Here is a 19,170-nt window from a genome sequence, read left to right as displayed (position 1 = left end):
ATGTGTGAACAAAAAGCATCTAAATTACTGAGATCTTTTGTCAAGAGGCAAAGAAAGGAGAAAGAAGTATGCTGTTGACACATTTAAAATGTGACATTTTCATGATCAGATAATTTCCTGAACTGCTCAGGGGAATAATCTGTGGTTTGTCTGATAGTTATGGCACCATTCTAAATAAAAAGTTAGATACAGGATGCAAAAGCTGAGGAAAAAGCAAGTAAGTACAGGAGTAAGCATTCCAGATTTTTCTAATAGACAAATCAGTCTAAAAAAATTGTTAAGTCATCTCTGAAGTAAAGATAAATTGGGGACCAACGTTACACAGCACTTCGTATTTCGATTCAGTCATTTCAGGCCATACCCTTCAGAAGAAAGGACATTCCAGAGTCATGAACACTGTTTTAATAAATTAAGGTTTTCTTTTCAGGCCTCAAGGAATGGATCCTAGTGAGCTAGACTGGATCTTGTCATTTCTCTTCTTTCTCAGGCATAACACAAAAAAATCCATGACTCCCTTTACCAGAAGCTACACCTGAATGTTGGCCTTCATATTTACCTTCTCAGGAGCCAATTGGTATCCAGGATGAGAGAATTCTTCCACAGGCTTTCCCAGGATAGCGAGGCCTTCTATGCATGACAGATCACACAAATCAAAAGGGAGGGACATAAGGACAAAAGCAACCCCAAAAGGCCCCAGCCAACAAAAGCACAGCTTCTAACTTATTCATTCCTCACAGTGTCCTCTGCACCCCTAACACCACAGCCCCTCAGTTTTTTTTCTCCACACCATTTGTGGTATGCTGACCATGCATGCCTCTAGTTGTACTCAAAACACTTCATTTTGGCTTCTTATCATACTTCAAAATGTATTTCGTGAGGATAATTCCTGATCTACAGCAGGTCCGGTGCCTTTTTGCTCACTCTTAGGTAATGCACAGTTCTCTATTTCTGTACACACTGGAAATTGTAAACTAATTACAAAATTAAATTTTCAGTCCATAATATGAATCAAAATTCCTTTAACCACCAAAACCTCTTCCTTTCCCTGGCTTAGGCTAGCTTCTGGCAAAGGTGGTGGAGGGATGGGCACAGCTGGATTGTTTTTTACTCCTTCCACTTGCCCATATCTCCTTTTTGTCTTCTTCCCTATTCCTTAGCTATTCTCTTCTCCCTCCTGAGGATGGGGAGGGGTGAGCATGGGCAATGGGGGCAGAGGACTAGGTACACGATGAGAAACAATTAAGAATAAAATGGATGGGAAATCATTTACCTGAAATGGTACTATTTTAAGCTGGCATCCCACACTCTATGAAGAAATTTAGGGCTCTTTCTGGAGGGACACTTTTATAAGCTCCTCAGAGTAGCTCATCACTGGTGACTTCTTCCCTAAAATTCCTCTTACTAAGGAAGTCTCTCTCTCTCTCTCTCTCTCTCTCTCTCTCTCTCTCTCTCTCTCTCTCTCATTTTTTTTTAAATGTTATTTTAGTTTTGAGAGAGAGAGAGCATGAGCATGAGCAGGAGAAGGACAGAGAGAGAGGGAGACAAAGAATTCAAAGCAGGCTCCAGGCTCTGAGCTGTCAGCACAGAAGCTGAAGCAAGGCTCAAACCCACAAACTCTGAGATCATGACCTGAGCTGAAGTCGGATGCTTAACCAGTGAGCCACCCAGGCACCCCAAAGGCAGATGCAACCATGTTGGGTGGTCACTTGCAACCCCTTCCTTGACACTTAAATGTTCAAACTTGTCTCCCAGTATGTTGTTGCTTCCATCCAGGCAGCTTTACTGGATGCAAGATGTACCTGGCTGTCGAGTTCTCACCGAGTTCAGCACAACTCTCTTTGTTTCATCATCACCCCAGAGACCTCATCCAAATAGTTTATATTCATGAGATACTAGGGTTACAGAGTTGCAGACCAGGTTCTGGACCACTGTGTACCTGGAGCATATGGTGTATGTTACAACACATATTTTAACACTTTCTGATGATGCTTTTGGAAATGTTTTAACCAGTTCTACAATCCCTCATAGTAAATAGCCATGACTTCCTGGAAACTGCTGGAGTGACATAGTTAAGACTGAAATCACCCTGGTTTTGGTTTCGTTATTTTTATTTACTTCATGACATCACGGGAGTAGTAAAGCAAATGTCTTAATTTCAGCTCAAATAATAACATTCACCAAAGTTAACACAGTTTAAACTCTGCTCTAGTTTACAGGATTGTTCACACATCTCTTTCTTTCCCCAATAACTTAGACACTTAATAATCAGAATCTTAAAATAGGGATTTTGAGAAGTGTACCTCAGCAGTATCTTCTGGCGATCATAGAATCTTTGAGATGCTAATGTAAACAGCAAAAATCAATGAACATTGGGGAGTAGTTGAGCAGAACTAAGTGCCCCAGCTCCCTTGATAAAGACACTGCTCAGAGCTAGAGGGTTCTTCCCAACATCTTACACCAGTAAAGGCTAAAGTTATGGAGCAGTGTCTGCAGAGATAGGGGTTGGAGGAGTGGTAGTTCTTGTGCAGTCTAATTACCAAAACTGACGTGAAAGTAGAGTATTGAGTCAACCATACACAATGGCAGACTGTGTTATATGAGAGAAATTATAAAACACAGAGAAAATAGAAGGAAAAAAGACCATGGTTTTATTTTTGGTCAGTTTAGCACTAATTCCTAGTTTTCCATAATCTCCCAATCTGTAAACTCGAATGAATTTGGACTTAAGAGAAATCTCCTATCAAGAGGTAAACAGGGCCGCTCTGATTTTACATTTACCTATCCAAGAAAAACAATTTCATTGCCATCTTTTAGAATTTGGCATCCAAAATATAGTAGTTTTCTCTTCAAGTCAGAATTAGCAATGGTGATACCACTGATCCCAGTTCCCAAATTTCCTTCTCAGTATTTAGTCACCACTCCAGGTATTTAAAAATATTTCCTCATTTTCTAGTTATGCTTTTACTCTTGGATTTCAACTACTTCAATATTCAGTTAACAGTGGATTCCATTCAGGAATCTAGTGTCAATCTCTTGTGAGCAGATTACCCTGTTTTTACCAGATATTGTTCAAAAAGAGAGAGAGAGAGAGTTATGATAACCTAGTAGGCTCCACACTGTCCCTCTCAAGCCTCTTTTGTTATGGGCCATGAGAACCAGACTGACCTTTATCATATGTTCCCTCTCAAAGATTCGCCTTTCCTTAACCCTTCAATTCTGATTTTGAGTACTGGCCACTTGACTCAGGGACATAACTCAACCTTAATGAGCTTCCTTTTTCTTCAACAGAAAGGTTGAGCTTTTCTTCTGATAGTCCAGTGTTTCCCTAAAGCCTTTAGTTGGTTGTAAAAGATATTTTAACTTGCTTCTTGTACTGTGCAAATACTGTGGGTTCAGTCTAAGTATCTTTCTCCTCCTTCCTTTTCTTTTTCCCACAGAACCACTTTTAATTTTTAACTTTAGGTTTACTATCTGTCAAGTTTTTCTTCTACCTCTACTCAAAGTAGTATAAACATGGCTGGTATAAATGCCCTCACACTTCTTAACTCTTTACTGATCAGCCTCATTATCCTTAAGTGGCTGGCCTACATTCTGGAGTCCCTGAAAGGACAACCATGAGCAGGTCTTCATAAATGTCTACTAAAGGCCCCTGATCAGAAATGGAATCCTTGAATATCACATAATCAAACCACTCAGATCACCACAGGTCGGTTCTATTTTTTTCTCTGTTCACCTGTACTCCTATACCCAATTACAGAAATAAGAAATATCTAAGAAAGAAATCAGAATTAACTTGACAGCCCATGGAGAAGGGTGGAGGAATTAGAAAATTATTCTTTCTTTGACTGCCTCTTGGGTCCTAGATGCTGGCAGGTGCTAATCAATCACATTGATATAAAGGAAAGTGAAGCTAAACCTGAAACAGAACACCCCAGGTTAGCAAATACTGTACAACCCACCAATCGTGGCACCATTAATTTAAAACCCAAAACCTACATAATTACATGCTATCTTTTTTGAGATGAGCCTTTTCTGTCCTCTCCCCCAAATATTTAACTAGCATCATCTTTCCACTAAGAACAATCAGGAATCAAAATGTTCTCCAATGCCAATCTTGCTTTTCCACATGGGAGTTTGACCTAAGAGTTAAGAATTAATATTTCCATCAGCCCAGATTTCACAAATTCTACCCAGTAATTAAAACACTTGTAGGTTATGGTATTAACCAGAGAAGCTGCCTCCAATGCTGGAGTTTTAACCTCTATGAGGGACTTTGCTTCTCAAGTATGTGGATCTTGCCCGTACTAATAGCAATCTGTCATACTACACCACAATTTACCCATGACTCCATGGGGGAAAAAAGCTATGAAAAAGAGATTTTTGGAATGCTAAAACTTTGATCAACCCATTACCATCTGCACTGGTTTGTAAAGAAAATTCACAAAGTAGATACGCCTAACAATGTATATGTTTATTACTGCAAGGCATTGAAGTCATGGTCTCCTATAAAAAAGCTAGCTCTAGTGAGGTGTGCAAATGTGTTGGTGCTTTATAAGCCTAGATAAGTCTTAACCAATGGCTTCTTAGTGTCCAGACTCACATCCTTATCTTGGCCCTTATCATTATGCCACTGTATCAAGAGTTAAAAAAAAAAAAAAAATCCAAGGAAAAATGCACTAAGTTGGGGAGAGCTAAGCCAGTTCTCATGGTCTTCCTTGATAAGGCTTTTCCAAGGAAGAAATACGGTGGGCCCTTTTACCATGTCCGCTTCATGTAAACATCAGGAGGGTGGTGACCAAACAGTGTACCTTGAGGAAACAAAAACTTAGAACCTCTTTAAACTTCACAGAGAAATCCCCACATATTTAGTACAATAGCCCATAATTTATTTATTTTGAGAGAAACAGAGACAGTGCAAGTGAGGGAGAGAGAGAATCCCAAGCAGCCTCCACACTCAGCACAAGCCTGACACAGGGCTCAATCTCATGAACTGTGAGATCATGACCTGACCTGAAATCAGGAGTCAGCCATTTAACTGACTGAGCCAACCAGGTGCCAGATAATTATTTTTCTTAAATGTCAGCCAGCATTAGAAAGTCACTTAGAGCAGAAAAAAGAATTGATAAATCAAGAACAATTTTATGAATTTACCTTTGAAATAACCTGAATAACCCTTATAGGAAAAAATCCTGGCAGTTACGCTTAGCCAAAAATCAATGTACCATGAGCATGCCATGGATTTAATCAACTAAAATGTTTCAAAGATCTTCTTTCCTTCTATCTAAGAACAAAGCCACTTGCTTACATCTGTGAATGAACAGATCGCTCTATAATAGTTGTCATCACAATCCTTAATACATACTAGAAAAACTTATGCGCAAAACATATAGCATCGCTGAAGAGAAGAAAACAAATGTGATGGAAAAACATGTAAACTGTATCCAGTATAGGAAGAAATCTGTGAAACAGATAGAACAAATGGAATAAGCAAGTAGCACATGTGTGTTTTTACCAAGATTTAGGAGGATGGAAAAAAACAAGAGCATTACTTGTGGATAAGGAGAAATGGAGAGCTTAGTAAACATTAAATATTCATAAGACACAGAAATTTCACTTCTTTCCAGAAAGGAGTAGCTGTTACAAGATTTAACAACAAGACGTGGAAATTATAGCAATGTATTATGTGACTAAGACATATGTGGAAATAAAACACATGGCCACAATAAAACAAAAGTTAGAAGAAGCAATGGTAGTAAACTGATGTAAGGCTCTTACATTCCACAGGAAGTGGTATAATATATGACAGTAGGCTGTGATACATTAGATAAATGTTGTCAACACTTGAACAGAACTAACTAAAAACTAATATAAAAAACAGAGTTAAGAAACCAACAATAAAGGAAAATCCTTAGTTGGGAAGGAAAAAGCAAAAAAAGAAACCAGTAACAGATGGATCAAATGGATAACAAACAATAAAATGATTGATTTAAACCCAGCTATATCAATAAACACATTAAATGAAAGTTGTCTAAATAGCCCAATTAAAACAGGTAATCAGTCTAGATTAAAAGAGTAAACAACTGTTTCCTCTATCCAAGAAACTCAATTAAACTATAAATATTTGAAGTTTATAGTATAAAGATAGAAATAACATATGCTATACAAACATAAATCCCAGGAAAGAGGTGTTATATTAATATCAGAAATAAGAGACTGCAGGATAAGGGCAGAAATAGTAGACTGGAGGATAGATGAAGAGAGAGAATTCATAACGGCAAAAGGCCAATTTGTCATAAAGATGCAACTATCCTAAATTATATGTGTATGTATATGTGTGTATACACATATACTACATATATACACATATATATGGAGTTTCATACCCATGAGGCAAAAAAAGGGACAGACTCAAAAGAGATAAATTCGTGATTATGAGGTATTTCAACTTTCTCTTGCAATAACTAATAGATACGAGGACAGAAAATTATTAATTTTATAGAAAACAGAAAGAACATATAGAAAATACAAACAACACTATCAACCACTTTGATCGAATTTATACTTATAGAATACTCTGCCAAGGAATAACAAAATATGCATCTTCTCAAGTGCATGGGGAACATACACCAAAATAAAGTAGATTACGGGCCTAAACCTACAAGCTAAAACAATACAGTTTCTAGAATATAGGGAAGAATATTTTGCAATACTGGAGTAAGTAAAGATTTCTTAGAACAGACACACACAAAGTTAGAAAAGGGAATTTTTAAAATGTCTGTTCATAGTAAGACCTAGGAAAATTAGGGGCGCCTGGGTGGCTCAGTTGGTTAAGCGTCTGACTTCATCTCAGGTCATGATCTCACAGTTTGTGGGTTTGAGCCCTGCATTGGGCTCTGTGCTGAAGGCTCAGAGCTTGGAGTCTGCTTCAGATTCTGTCTCCTTCTCTTTCTTCCTCTTACCCCCTCAAACTCTGTCCTCTCTCAAAAATAAACATTAAATTTTTTTTTTTGATAACAAAACAAAAATGACCTAGGAAAATTAGAAAACAAGCTACACACTGGAAGACAATTATTCTCCATTAAAAAAAAAAAAGTTGTATTCACCATATGTAACTACTCCTAACAACTTAGTAACAACCTCATTTTTAAAAAGGAAAATACATTAATACAGTTTTTACCAAGGAAGATATACACATGACAAGTACATGAAAAAATGCTCTAAGTAATTTGTGATTAGAAAAATAAAAATAAAACTATAAGGAGGTATCACTAAACATCCTTTGAATGTCTACAATTAAAGATTCACAATAGTAGGTGTTGACAACTGTGTGGAACAAGTCATGTCAATAGAAATTAGTGTAATTTTAGACAATAGTTTGGTAGTTTCTTATTACACTAAATACACACTTACCCCATGACCCTGAAACAGTTGTTTGTCCAAAAGACATAAGAACATATCCACACAAAGCCTGGCACTTGGATGCTAACAGCAGCTTTATTCATAATAACCCAAAGCTACAAACAACCATAATGTTGAACAATAGATGAATAGCTAAATACATGGACGTATAGCAACACAATGGAATAATATTCAGCAATCATTAAGAATGGTTTACCAATAGAAGCAACAAAATGGATGAATCTCAAAAACATTGTGGTTAGCAAAAGAAGCTAAACAAAAAAGACTACATCATATGTATGTTTCTTTAAAAAGACAAAATTAGGGGTGGCTCAGTTGGTTAAGTGTCCGACTTCAGCTCAGTTCATGATCTCACGGTATGTGGGTTCAAGCCCCCCATCGGGCTCTGTGCTCACAGCTCAGCGCTTGCTTTGGATTCTGTGTCTCCCTCTCTCTCTTCCCCTTCCCTGCTCATGCTCTGTCTCTCTCTGTTTCAAAAACAAATATTTTTAAAAAAAAATTTTTAAGACACAACTAATCTATAGTAACAAAGTTGACTAGTGGTCTCTTGGACCAGGTGTGGGAAATGGCCTAAAGGAATTTTGGAGGATGGAGGCTGATGGAAATATTCTATATCTTAACTGTGCAGATGGTTACATAAGTACACAGTTGATCTTTGAATAAAGTAGGGGTTAGAGGCACCAACCCTGTGCACAGTCGAAAATCTGCATTTAATTTTTGATACCCCCAAAACTTAATTACTAATAGCCTACTGTTGACAAGAACCCTTACCTATAACATAGTTGGATAACACATATTTTGTGTGTTATTTGTATTATATACTATATGGTTTTGATAAATTAAGCTGGAGAAAATATTAAGAAAATCATAAAGGAAAAGAAAATACATTTACAGTACTATACTGTGTTTATCAAAAAAGGAAAAAAAAAAACCACTCTGCATATACAAATAAATCAAGGATACACAACACATTAACAAAATAAAGGAGAAGAACCCTATGATCCTGGGGCACCCGGGTGGCTCAGTCAGTTGAGTGTCTTACTCTTGATTTTGGCTCAGCTCACAATCCCAAAGTTGTGGGATCAAGACCCACATCAGGTTCCATGTTGATCATGGAGCCTTCTAGTAATTCTCTCCCTCTGCCCCTCTCCCCTCCCTCTCTCTCTCTAAAATTAATTTTTTTTAAAAAAAAGAACTATATGATCATGTCAATAGATGCAGAAAAAAACCTTTGACAAAATACAGCATCCATTCCTGATAAAAACCCTCAACAAAGTAAGTATAGGTAGAATATACATCAACATGATAAAAGCCATATATGAAAGACCCACAGCTAATATAATCCTCAGTAGGGAAAAACTGAGAGCCTTTCCTCTACAGTCAGGAACAAGACAGAGTTTAACACAGTACTGGAAGTCAGCAGTCAGCAAAAAGAAGTAAAAGCCATGGAAATCAGCAAGGATGAAGTAAAACTTTCACTATTTGCAGACGACATGATTATCTATGTAAAAAACCCACAAGACCCCACCATAAGATTGCTAGAACTAATACATGAATTCAACAAAGTTGCAGGATGTAAAAATCAATATACAGAAATTTGTTGTATTTCTATACACCAAAATGAAGCAGCAGAAAAATCAAGGAATTGATTCCATTTACAATTGCACCAAAAATCCTAAGATACCTAGGAATAAACGTAACCAAACAAGTGAATGATCTGTACTCTGAACACCATGGGACACTTGTGAAAGAAATTGAAGAAGACACAAAGAAAGGGAAAAGCCTTCCACGTCCGTGCACTGGAAGAACATTGTTTAAATGTCTATACTACCCAAAGCAATCTACATATTTAATGCAGTCCCTATCAAAATACCACCAGCATTTTTCACAAAGCTAAACAAATAATCCTAAAATTTGTACAGAACCATAAAATACACCAAATAGTCAAAGAAATCCTGAAAAAAGAAAAGCAAAGTAGGAGGCATCACAATTCTGGACTTCAAGTTATTTTACAAATCTGCAGTCACCAAGATAGTATGGTACTGGCACAAGCACAGACACATAGATCGATGGAACAGAAGAGAAAACCCAGAAATGGACCCACTATTATATGGCCAACTAATCTTCAACTTCATTTTCCTATGCCATACACAAAAATAAATTCAAGATAGAAGAAATACCTAAATGTCAGACAGGAAACCATCAAAATCTTAGAGGGGAATACAGGTGTCAGCCTCTTTGACCTCGGCCAGAACTTCATACTAGACATGTCACCAAAGACAAGGGAAACAAAAGCAAATGTCCACTCCTGGGACTTTCATCTCATCAAGATAAAAAGCGAAGGAAACAATCAACAAAAGTAGAAGGCAGCCTATGGAATGGGAGAACATATTTGTTAACAATGTATCTGATAAAGGGTTAGTGTCCAAAAATCTATGAAGAACTTAATCAAACTCAACACCCAAAACCAAATAACCCAGTTAAGAAATGGGCAGAAGACATGAATTGACATTTTACCAAAGAACACATCCAGATGGCCAACAAACCCAAGACAAGATGCTCAACATCACTTATCATCAGGGAAATACAAATCAAAACTACAGTGAGTTATCACCTCACACCTTTTAGAGTGGCTAAAATTAACAACACAGGAAACAACAGATGTTAGTAAGGATGTGGAGAAAGTGGAGAACTCTCTTACATTGTTGATGGGAATGTAAACTGGGACAGCCATTCCAGAGAACAATATGGTAGTTCCCCAAGAAATAAAAAATAGAACCATCCTATGATCCAACTGGACTACTAGGTATTTACCCAAAGGATACAAAAATACAGATTCGAAAGGGTACATGCACCCAATATTTATAGTAGTGTTATTATAGCAACATTATCAATGATAGCTGAACTATGGAAAAAGACCAAGTGTCCATCGACTGATGAATGGATACAGATGTGGGAAATATATATAGGAGTATTATTTGGGCATCAAGAAGAATGAAATCTTCCCATTTGCAATGATGGGGATGGAGCTAGAGGGTATTAGGCTAAACAAAGTGAATCAGAGAAAGACAAATACCATATGATTTCACTCATATGTGGAATTTAGGAAACAAAACAGATGAACATACGGGAAGGGGAAAAAAGAGAGAGGGTGGAAACAAATAATAAGAGTCTCTTAAGACAGAGAACAAACTGAGTGTCAATGGAGGGAGATGGGTGGGGGATGGGACAAATAAACTCAGAAAATGTGCTCCTGGAATTTGGGTCACTTTCTCCTAGAGGTGAATGTCCCTTCCACTAAGAAGAAGCTGGATAGAAAACAGAACAAGAAGAGTTTCTGACAGATTCAAAAGACTAAGATGACAAAAATGATAAAACGTCCAAAAGAGGAAATCGAAAATCTGAATATTTGCCTTAAAGAAATTGAATCTGTAATGAAAAACCTTCACGCAAAGAAATAAGAATGCCTTGGTGGCTTTACTGGAGAATATCTTGTAATGTCATTTAAAGAGGCATGAGGTTATTATTGTAGATTAAAGAAGGTTACAGGCATATACTTAAATGTAATGTACTACCCTTGATTGAATTGTCAATGAGAAAAAAAATAATAAAGATATTTTGGAGACAAAAAAAGTAATTGAAGTGTAACTTAAAATAATTTGCATACAATTACGTGAATTCAAGTCTCAACTAAGGTGCCAAAATTCTTGCCAATTTCCTAGGTTCCAACATGCCTCCTTCGTTAATGTCATGCTTAAATCAGTCACCTATGGATGACACTCATACTGGCTCCCCACGTTTTCTACCCCAGACAAATAAAAGCCATTGCTCTTTGTTTAGAGCTACCGGTCCGATGTTTTGTCCTATTTCTCTTCAATAGGACAAGTTGACTCAGGTACCTTTCTTCTACTGATCCCCTTGCCCATCTCCAAATTCCATTATCATAAACCCACTATTAGCATGGACGAGCTATCTAGCAGAAAGGGGCAGGAAGTACAGATTTTATATATAGCACAAGATTTAAGCATGTGGCCTTCCTCTCCATTTGCATTCCATGTAAGTCATGTTAATTATAACATCTCTTTCCCCTTGCTTCTCTCTGTGTGTTGATCCAATAAGCCATGTAATAGGAGCTCCTCAGTTTGGTCTGTGACACTTTTCATACTCCGACCTCTAAACTCATTTGTGGATATCATACTTAAAACTACCATAGCATCAAGGTAATTTCACATTTTGAGAAGAGTACAACTAACTGATACCATGAAATCCATAAATGTATGATGGTATCAATCATAAAAAATAAAACTGTCAAGGAATTTGAACAAAAAGTATGCAGCTATCAGTGAAATTTAAAGAAACAAACTAAGTAAATGTGGGTAAAGAATACTAAACTGTGGAATTAAAAGAAATTAATTTTTGTATAGTGTAAAATACAGCATATTGTGACATCAGTGGCTTCCTCATGTTGGTAGACAAGGTCCCTAATTATGAAGATAATCATTAATTCTTGAAGCAATAGTAACTAAGTATATGTTCATAGTTTTAACATTTTATGACACATCCATACTTTTGGCTGTGAACATAATTATTGAAACAGCTTGGCAGAAGCAGATTGAGACATATTTAGATATTTCATTCTTTCCAGTTATAAAAAATTAGCAATTCTAAGGCATGCTAATGTAAAGATTAATATAACCTGGATAACTTAGTTGTAAGTTTGGTTGTGAATCATCAAGATAATACTGAGATGCACAAGAACAGTTTCAATAATTACAGCAGATTCAAAACAATACTAAAATCACTAGTCTGAGATATGTCATACATCCATTTCTTTTCAGAGAAGAAAACCAACAAAATCCAAACCATCAATAAAATATCAAATAAGAGTTGGACAATTACTACAGGATCACAATCTAGCCATTGCAAATGATGCAGAAACACCTTGCACATGACAGCAGCCTGCTCTCTAGACCATACCGTCTGGTCTTCTTTCTCTGACCAAATAATTTCAACAGTTTTCATATAATGCAAGCTGGCATATTATCAAGTGGGACAAAGAAAGCAGTGTTGAAGACACCTTAAATTGTGTTTATCTCTAACACTGAGAAGCCCACTTGTATCTCCATCATCAATATACTCCCCAGCATCACCAAAGTAATGTACTTGTGTCAGATACTCATCTTTCTAAATCTTCAGTAAACCATTAAGCTCATAATGCCCAAAAGAACCTTGAGAGGGGGTGAGTCCAGGCCTCCATCACAGCTTGAGGAAGAAAGAGTTACAGAAATGCACAGACCAATCTTCCCTCTGGATCTTTCCCACTTTTTCCCCAGGTCCAAACTCCCCATCACTAAAACCACTCCCATTCAAAATCTGTCAGTAGAGACCATTATCAACAGGGAAGCAAGACTGAACTTTGGTACTTGTTTTGGGAGTCTAAACCAGAGATCCTGTGGACCCTTGGTAAGTTGAGTTATATACACACGAAGCTGATACTCAATCCAATACTGCCATTCCAGTTGTTACTATGTTCAATTACTTCATAAGTTTGATTCATAAATAGCTGCTTCATGAAAGGCTCATCATCAGCCCTACCCCACATACAAATGGAACACTCTTTTTCCCCCTAGAACCCTCAGACATCACTTGAGTTAGCATCCATTTGACTCATCAATACATACGACATTAGAGTCATTAATACTCTGAATCTATTCCAACAGTGTTTGCCAATGCATACACATGGGAAAATTAATTTAATACATCTCTTAGGAGTATGAACTTTTCAGACTTTTCAGTTGACCGTGTTGCCTAACAATTAAGGGAAACATTAGATGGGCTCCATTCTCTCCAACTGTTTACAAATATTTTCCTTAAACAAATGTGAATGTATCTGATAACGATACACTTAGCACACAAATGGCAGTGACGTGGAAGAAAAAAAAACCTTCCAAGTAGGACATAAATTTTTAATTTAAGGTCATTGAATCTTAATTTCAATCTTTAAGGTCAACAGTTGATAACATCTTTATCAAGCAAAACGTCTTTTGAAATATCCAATAAGTTATGTAATTTAAAAAAAAATTAAAAAGCTTAAACTTAAAATCTTCCTTTGAGTAATTTTAAGAATTAGACTTTTAAGGTGAGCTGGTCTATGAAAATCTCATTCATAACAAATTAAAATTATCTTGTTTGAAAATTCCTGGCAGCCTCTGTCAGTTTTACCATCAGTTAGGGGAAGAAATAGCAAGATATGCAAAGTAGTCAACAAGTATTTCTTACGAGTTTTAGGAAAATGGATGCTTTTACATCTATTAGGATGTTCTTTCCTTTCAATGACAATGTGAATATGCAAACCTTGAAGTCATAGGTTCTTCTCCAGATACTTCACACCACAATTTAAATGTGTATCTTTCTCCCTCCAAATTACAATTCTACTTTGCTACGCCTTTGCTTGCTCTGCTTTCCCTTGATTGTAGTGACACCTAATGTCAGAACCAGAGAATATATTCAGCTCAGCCTTTGTAGTTTCCCAACTACCTGGACTGGTCAGGTTATAATCTTACCTTCTCAGCAGACAGCATTCACTAAAGTAACTTGGTGAGCCATGAAAACATGATGAAGACACAGTTAAATTTGCTTAAAATAGAAGTGGAATTAGTACTTGAAACCTGTGAATCATCTTTTTTTTATACAATTTTGGAAAATTCCTAAGCATATGTGAATTTTTGAAAATTCTCATCCACTAATTTTATTGATAGAGTTTTCTTACTTAGTTTCTGGACTTAGTGGGCCCATGTGAAGAACAGTTATAGTAATAAGTAAGGAAACTAATATTGGGAATTCATCCAACATTTTTTTTATATGCATTTATCATCTCTCCCAAAAAGAGACCAACTTGACATTGGTACTTTCTATGTCATCTCCAGTAACAATTATAGGAGCCTGGTCCACAGTAGAACAACATGTCTGGGAAGGCAGAGTTCCCCTTCTGTCACTTTTCAGGTCCTCACTCATTCATTCTTACTCATTCTTACAAGTCTGTAAGATGAACGTTATCATCTTCGCTACTTATATTAATGATTTAACTTGGGTTGCAGTGGCTACAAATGAGGTATTTGAACCTAGACATTCTGGGCCTGGAGCAGGACAATGGGAAGGTGGGCACAGAGGATATACGGCTCCATGATCATTATTTCTCAAATGAGTTCTGTAAGTCATCAGTTGTTATAACAATTGTTAAGGCAATGATGAGAATGTTAGATGAAGCATGATCAAATACATGATTAAAATCAGTAAAATCAGTAAAAGGGGAAATTCCCCTTGCAGGTTTTTGCTCCCTCTCCAATCAGCCCTGGAGACTGAGGTCCCCAAAATAGCCCATAAATGGGCCCATTCTTCCAGATGTTAGAACCTGTCTATTCTTCACTAGGGCCTCCACTCTTAAGCACTATGTGTCATGTCTCCCTTAATGGGGAAAACATAAAATTTGGGTTGAAAAGATAGAAGTTTGAGCCACCTAATGTGAGCCTGGCCAAGTCACTGAACCCATTTTAGGCTCAATTTAAAGTGAGGTAAATGACATTTTTCAAATCAAGATGGCAACTGAAGTCCACATTCTTCCAAACTCTCCTCTGAGTACTACAGGGAAAAAAAAAAATCATTCCTTCTTGGGAACTACAAAAAGGTGCAGTTAGCCAAGCTGAAAATTCAAGTACACTCAAGACCAGAGTGAGAGAGGATTGATATGCCTATTATCAAGGTGTGCCTTCAAGGCAAAACTGAAAGGAACCCCCATCCAGGAGATTTGCAGTAAGTCCTGCACATAGGCTTAGTCATGACATGGTAGGTGGGAGTAAATTTAAATTCTGCTGGAGTTTTCACGAAATGCAATCAAACTTTGAATCTTCATAGAGTGGGAAGCCACAAAGACACTCACTGTATAAATCTGGCCCAAGATGCCAGCTTAAGATACAGAGGACACTCCTAAGGTTTAATATCTGGCTTGATACACCTCTACCAAGTCATCTTACTTTATTTACTTTACTAATCCACACTCTCTCCAGTTATTCAGTGGAGCCAGCTGTCCCACACATCATCCAGGAGCCCTGTCCCTATTTGCTCCCCAGACCCACTGCTTATTCCTCTCTTCGTCTCCTGTATGGGAGGAAAAATGCTGTGACTACAGGGCCCACAGGGCAAGTACCAAGGAATAAGTCTCTTTTTTATCCATATTGTTGAAAACAAAAAAACAAAAAACAATTGTTTACCAAGTGTTTAGTTGTAGTATCCTCAAGACTTAGAAACTTGAGAGGCTTAAAGGAAATGAGAGGGATATTATTTTGTACCGGAAAATGTAATCATTCTTGACATAACAAGAATCCATAGGTTGCAGATGCTGAACATGAGCAGCTTATGAAAACCCTATGCATTTAAAATGTTTGATATAAAATAACACTGCTCACTAATGAATTCTGGAGATATCTACTCCTTTAAACCAAAGAGTCTGTCTTTTTTTTTCCAGAAAACACTAGTTTTCAAATTATTTGCTCTACAGGATTTAGAAAATAGAGATGGATAAATATTCTCTCCAGGTCATTCTTTCTCTTTCATTTAGTGAATAGTTGCATAAGTACCTATTCTGGTATGGTACAATATTATTAGTAAATGAAAATGGTATGTTCAGAGGTATTGACAGAACGGCATCATTTGTGTTAATACAAAAATTTAATAGGCAATTTTATATAAACCTGAAAGGTCACCAAAAACACTACTAGAACTGATAAATTGATTCAGTAAGGACGCAGAATACAAAATCAGTATACAGAAATCCGTGGCATTTCTATTCACTAATAAGGAGATAGAAGAGAAATTAAGGTAACAATACCATTTATAATTACACCAAGTATAATAAAATACTTAGAAATAAACTTTTTTTTTCAACGTTTATTTATTTTTGAGACAGAGAGAGACAGAGCATGAACGGGGGAGGGTCAGAGAGAGGGAGACACAGAATCCGAAACAGGCTCCAGGCTCCGAGCTGTCAGCACAGAGCCCGACGTGGGGCTCGAACTCATGGACCGCGAGATCACGACCTGAGCCAAAGTTGGCCGCTCAACCGACTGAGCCACCCAGGCACCCCAGAAATAAACTTAACTAAGGAGGTTTAAGACCTGTACTCCAAAAACTATCAAACATTGATGAAAGAAACTGAAGATGACACAAACAGCAAGATGTTCATGTTCATGGATTCGAAGAATAAATATTGTTAAAATATCCATACTACCCAAAGCAATCTAGAGATTTAATGCAATCCCTATCAAAAGAATGCAACTAGAGGTATCCTAATTCCAGGTTTCAAAGCTGTAGTAATCAAAAGGCACAAAAATAGACACGGAGATCGATGGCAGAGAATAGCGAGTCCAGAAATAAACCTAAAATTATGTGGTCAATTAACTTTTGACAACAAAGGAAATAACATGCAATGGGAAAAAAAACTGTCTCTTTAACAAACAGTGTGGGGAGAACTGGAGAGCTACATGCAAAAGAACAAACTGGAGCACTTTCTTCCATCCTATAAAAAAATAAACTCAAAATGGATTAAGGACCTAAACCTGAGACCTGAGACCATAAAAATCCTAGAGGAGAGCAAAGGCAGTAACTTCTCTGACACTGGCCATAGCAACATCCTTCTAGGTATGTCTCCTGAGGCCAGGGAAACAAAAGCAACAACTATTAGGACGATATCAAAACAAAACATTTCTGCACAGCAAAGGAAACAATCAATAAAACTAAAATATAATCTACTGAATGAGAGAAGATATTTGCAATGACATACCTCATCAAGGGTTAGTATCCAAAATCAAGACACAAATACACACACACACACACACACACACACACACACTGGAATGTTACTCAACCATAAGAAAGAAAGAAATCTTCTCATTTGCCACAACGTGGATAAATCTAGAGGGTATAATGCTAAGGGAGACAAGTCAGAGAAAAAACAATATCATATGATTTTACTCATATATGGAATTTAAGAAACAAAACCAATGAACAAAGGAAAAACAAAGAGACAAACCAAAAAGCAAACTATTTAGAGTCTGTGGAGAGCAGACTGATGGTTATCAGAGGGGAGGTAGGTGGACGGATGGGCCAAAAAGGTGATGGGAATTAAAGAGTACATTCATCATGATGAACATTCAGTAACGTATAGAATTATAGAATCGCTACATTGTACATCTGAAACTAACACTGTATGTTAACCATACTGGAATTAAAATTTTAAAAATAAAAAGTAAAAAATTATCATAGGTAGGTATATACAGAGATGATAGTGAATGATGAATTGGGACATTCTTGAATATAGAGAACGTATTTCTGGAAGAAAGCCTGAGAAGTTGGTAGTAACTATTGCCTCTAAGAAAGAGACCCGTGCCCTGCAGTATGTAAGAGGCAGACCTATGTTCCACTGTTCATCTTTCATACTGTTTATTTTCTCTCACTTCAAGACTGACAAACTCAAACAGCCAGATGGACACAGGCATGCAAATACATACACACATTATAAATGGATAGGTAATTCTAACCCTACATTCAATTTATGTGACCAAATAATTTTATAAAAATGTGGTTATTGCCCTGGAAAGAATGAACCCTAAGTGGTACTATCTTGATTTTTTAAAAATATTTATTTACTTGGATAAATTTATATTTTGTTCCCCAATGGAAAGAAATTGAAAAACCTACAATAGCTTGGAAATTTAATATAACATTTTTAATAATTATAAAAAGAAACCATTTATACCACATGTTTCATAGGATAAAATTTGCTTTTGAAGAAGTGACTCTAACTGAAATGAAGTATTTGAGATCATTTCTTAGTAAGACTAACTATGATTCTAAGATTCAAAAGATTATCCTCCACTAAAATAAAATTTCTCAAACTTACCAGGTAACCAAGCACCTATGGAAAGAGTATTTTCTTAATTAAAAATAATAGAGTCGAATTTTCCTGGCAGCCGCCGCCTACCGACTGTAGCTCGCAGAGCTCCAGCAAAGAAGAACGGGGGCGTCAGTAAGGAGGTTTCTGTACCATGGCTCTAGACTGCCTGCAAATCGACCGGTGGTAAAGCACCGAGGAAGCAACTGGCTACAAAAGCCGCTGGCAAGAGTGCGCCCTCTACTGGAAGGGTGAAGAAACCTCATCATTACAAGCCCCATCTTGTGGCACTCCGCAAAATCAGTCAGAAGCCCCCGAACTTCTCATCTGCAAACTTCCTTTCCAACGTCTGGGGCGAGAAATTGCTCAGGACTGCAAAACAGATCTGCGCTTCCAGAGCGTGGCTTTTCAGGATGCAAGGGAGGCCTACCTGGTGAGCCTCTTTGAAGATACCAACCCGTGTGCTATCTATGCCAAACATGTAAGTAACAATTATGCCAAAAGACATCCAGCCAGCATGCCGCATACGTGGCGAATGTGCTTAAACATCCACACTGATGGAAAACATCTCATTCTTTTTAAAAAAAAATGGATTGCAAACGGAAAAATAGGGAAGAGATATCAAGTATTGGCAGTTTTTCCATTTTCATTCGTGTGTGCATTTTTAATATAAATGCGGGGACATCAAGCATTCAGGCAAGTCAAAATGTTTCAGTGAACACATTTCAGCAGTTTAAATTTGTAACAATTATAAATAAACCTGTTAAATTTTTCTGGACAATGCCAGCATTTGGATTTTTTTTTTT

The 19,170-nt window shown here is 37.0% G+C and overlaps 1 pseudogene; it reads left to right on the top strand.

Moving 5' to 3' along the window:
• Window positions 1-18,909, top strand: part of LOC122488279 — a 33,617-nt pseudogene extending 14,708 nt beyond the window's left edge.
• Window positions 18,910-19,170: the final 261 nt, after the last annotated feature.

This window comes from Prionailurus bengalensis, chromosome A2, assembly GCF_016509475.1.
Source record: "Prionailurus bengalensis isolate Pbe53 chromosome A2, Fcat_Pben_1.1_paternal_pri, whole genome shotgun sequence".
Taxonomy (NCBI): domain Eukaryota; kingdom Metazoa; phylum Chordata; class Mammalia; order Carnivora; family Felidae; genus Prionailurus; species Prionailurus bengalensis.
This window is presented reverse-complemented; position numbering and strand designations above follow the sequence as displayed.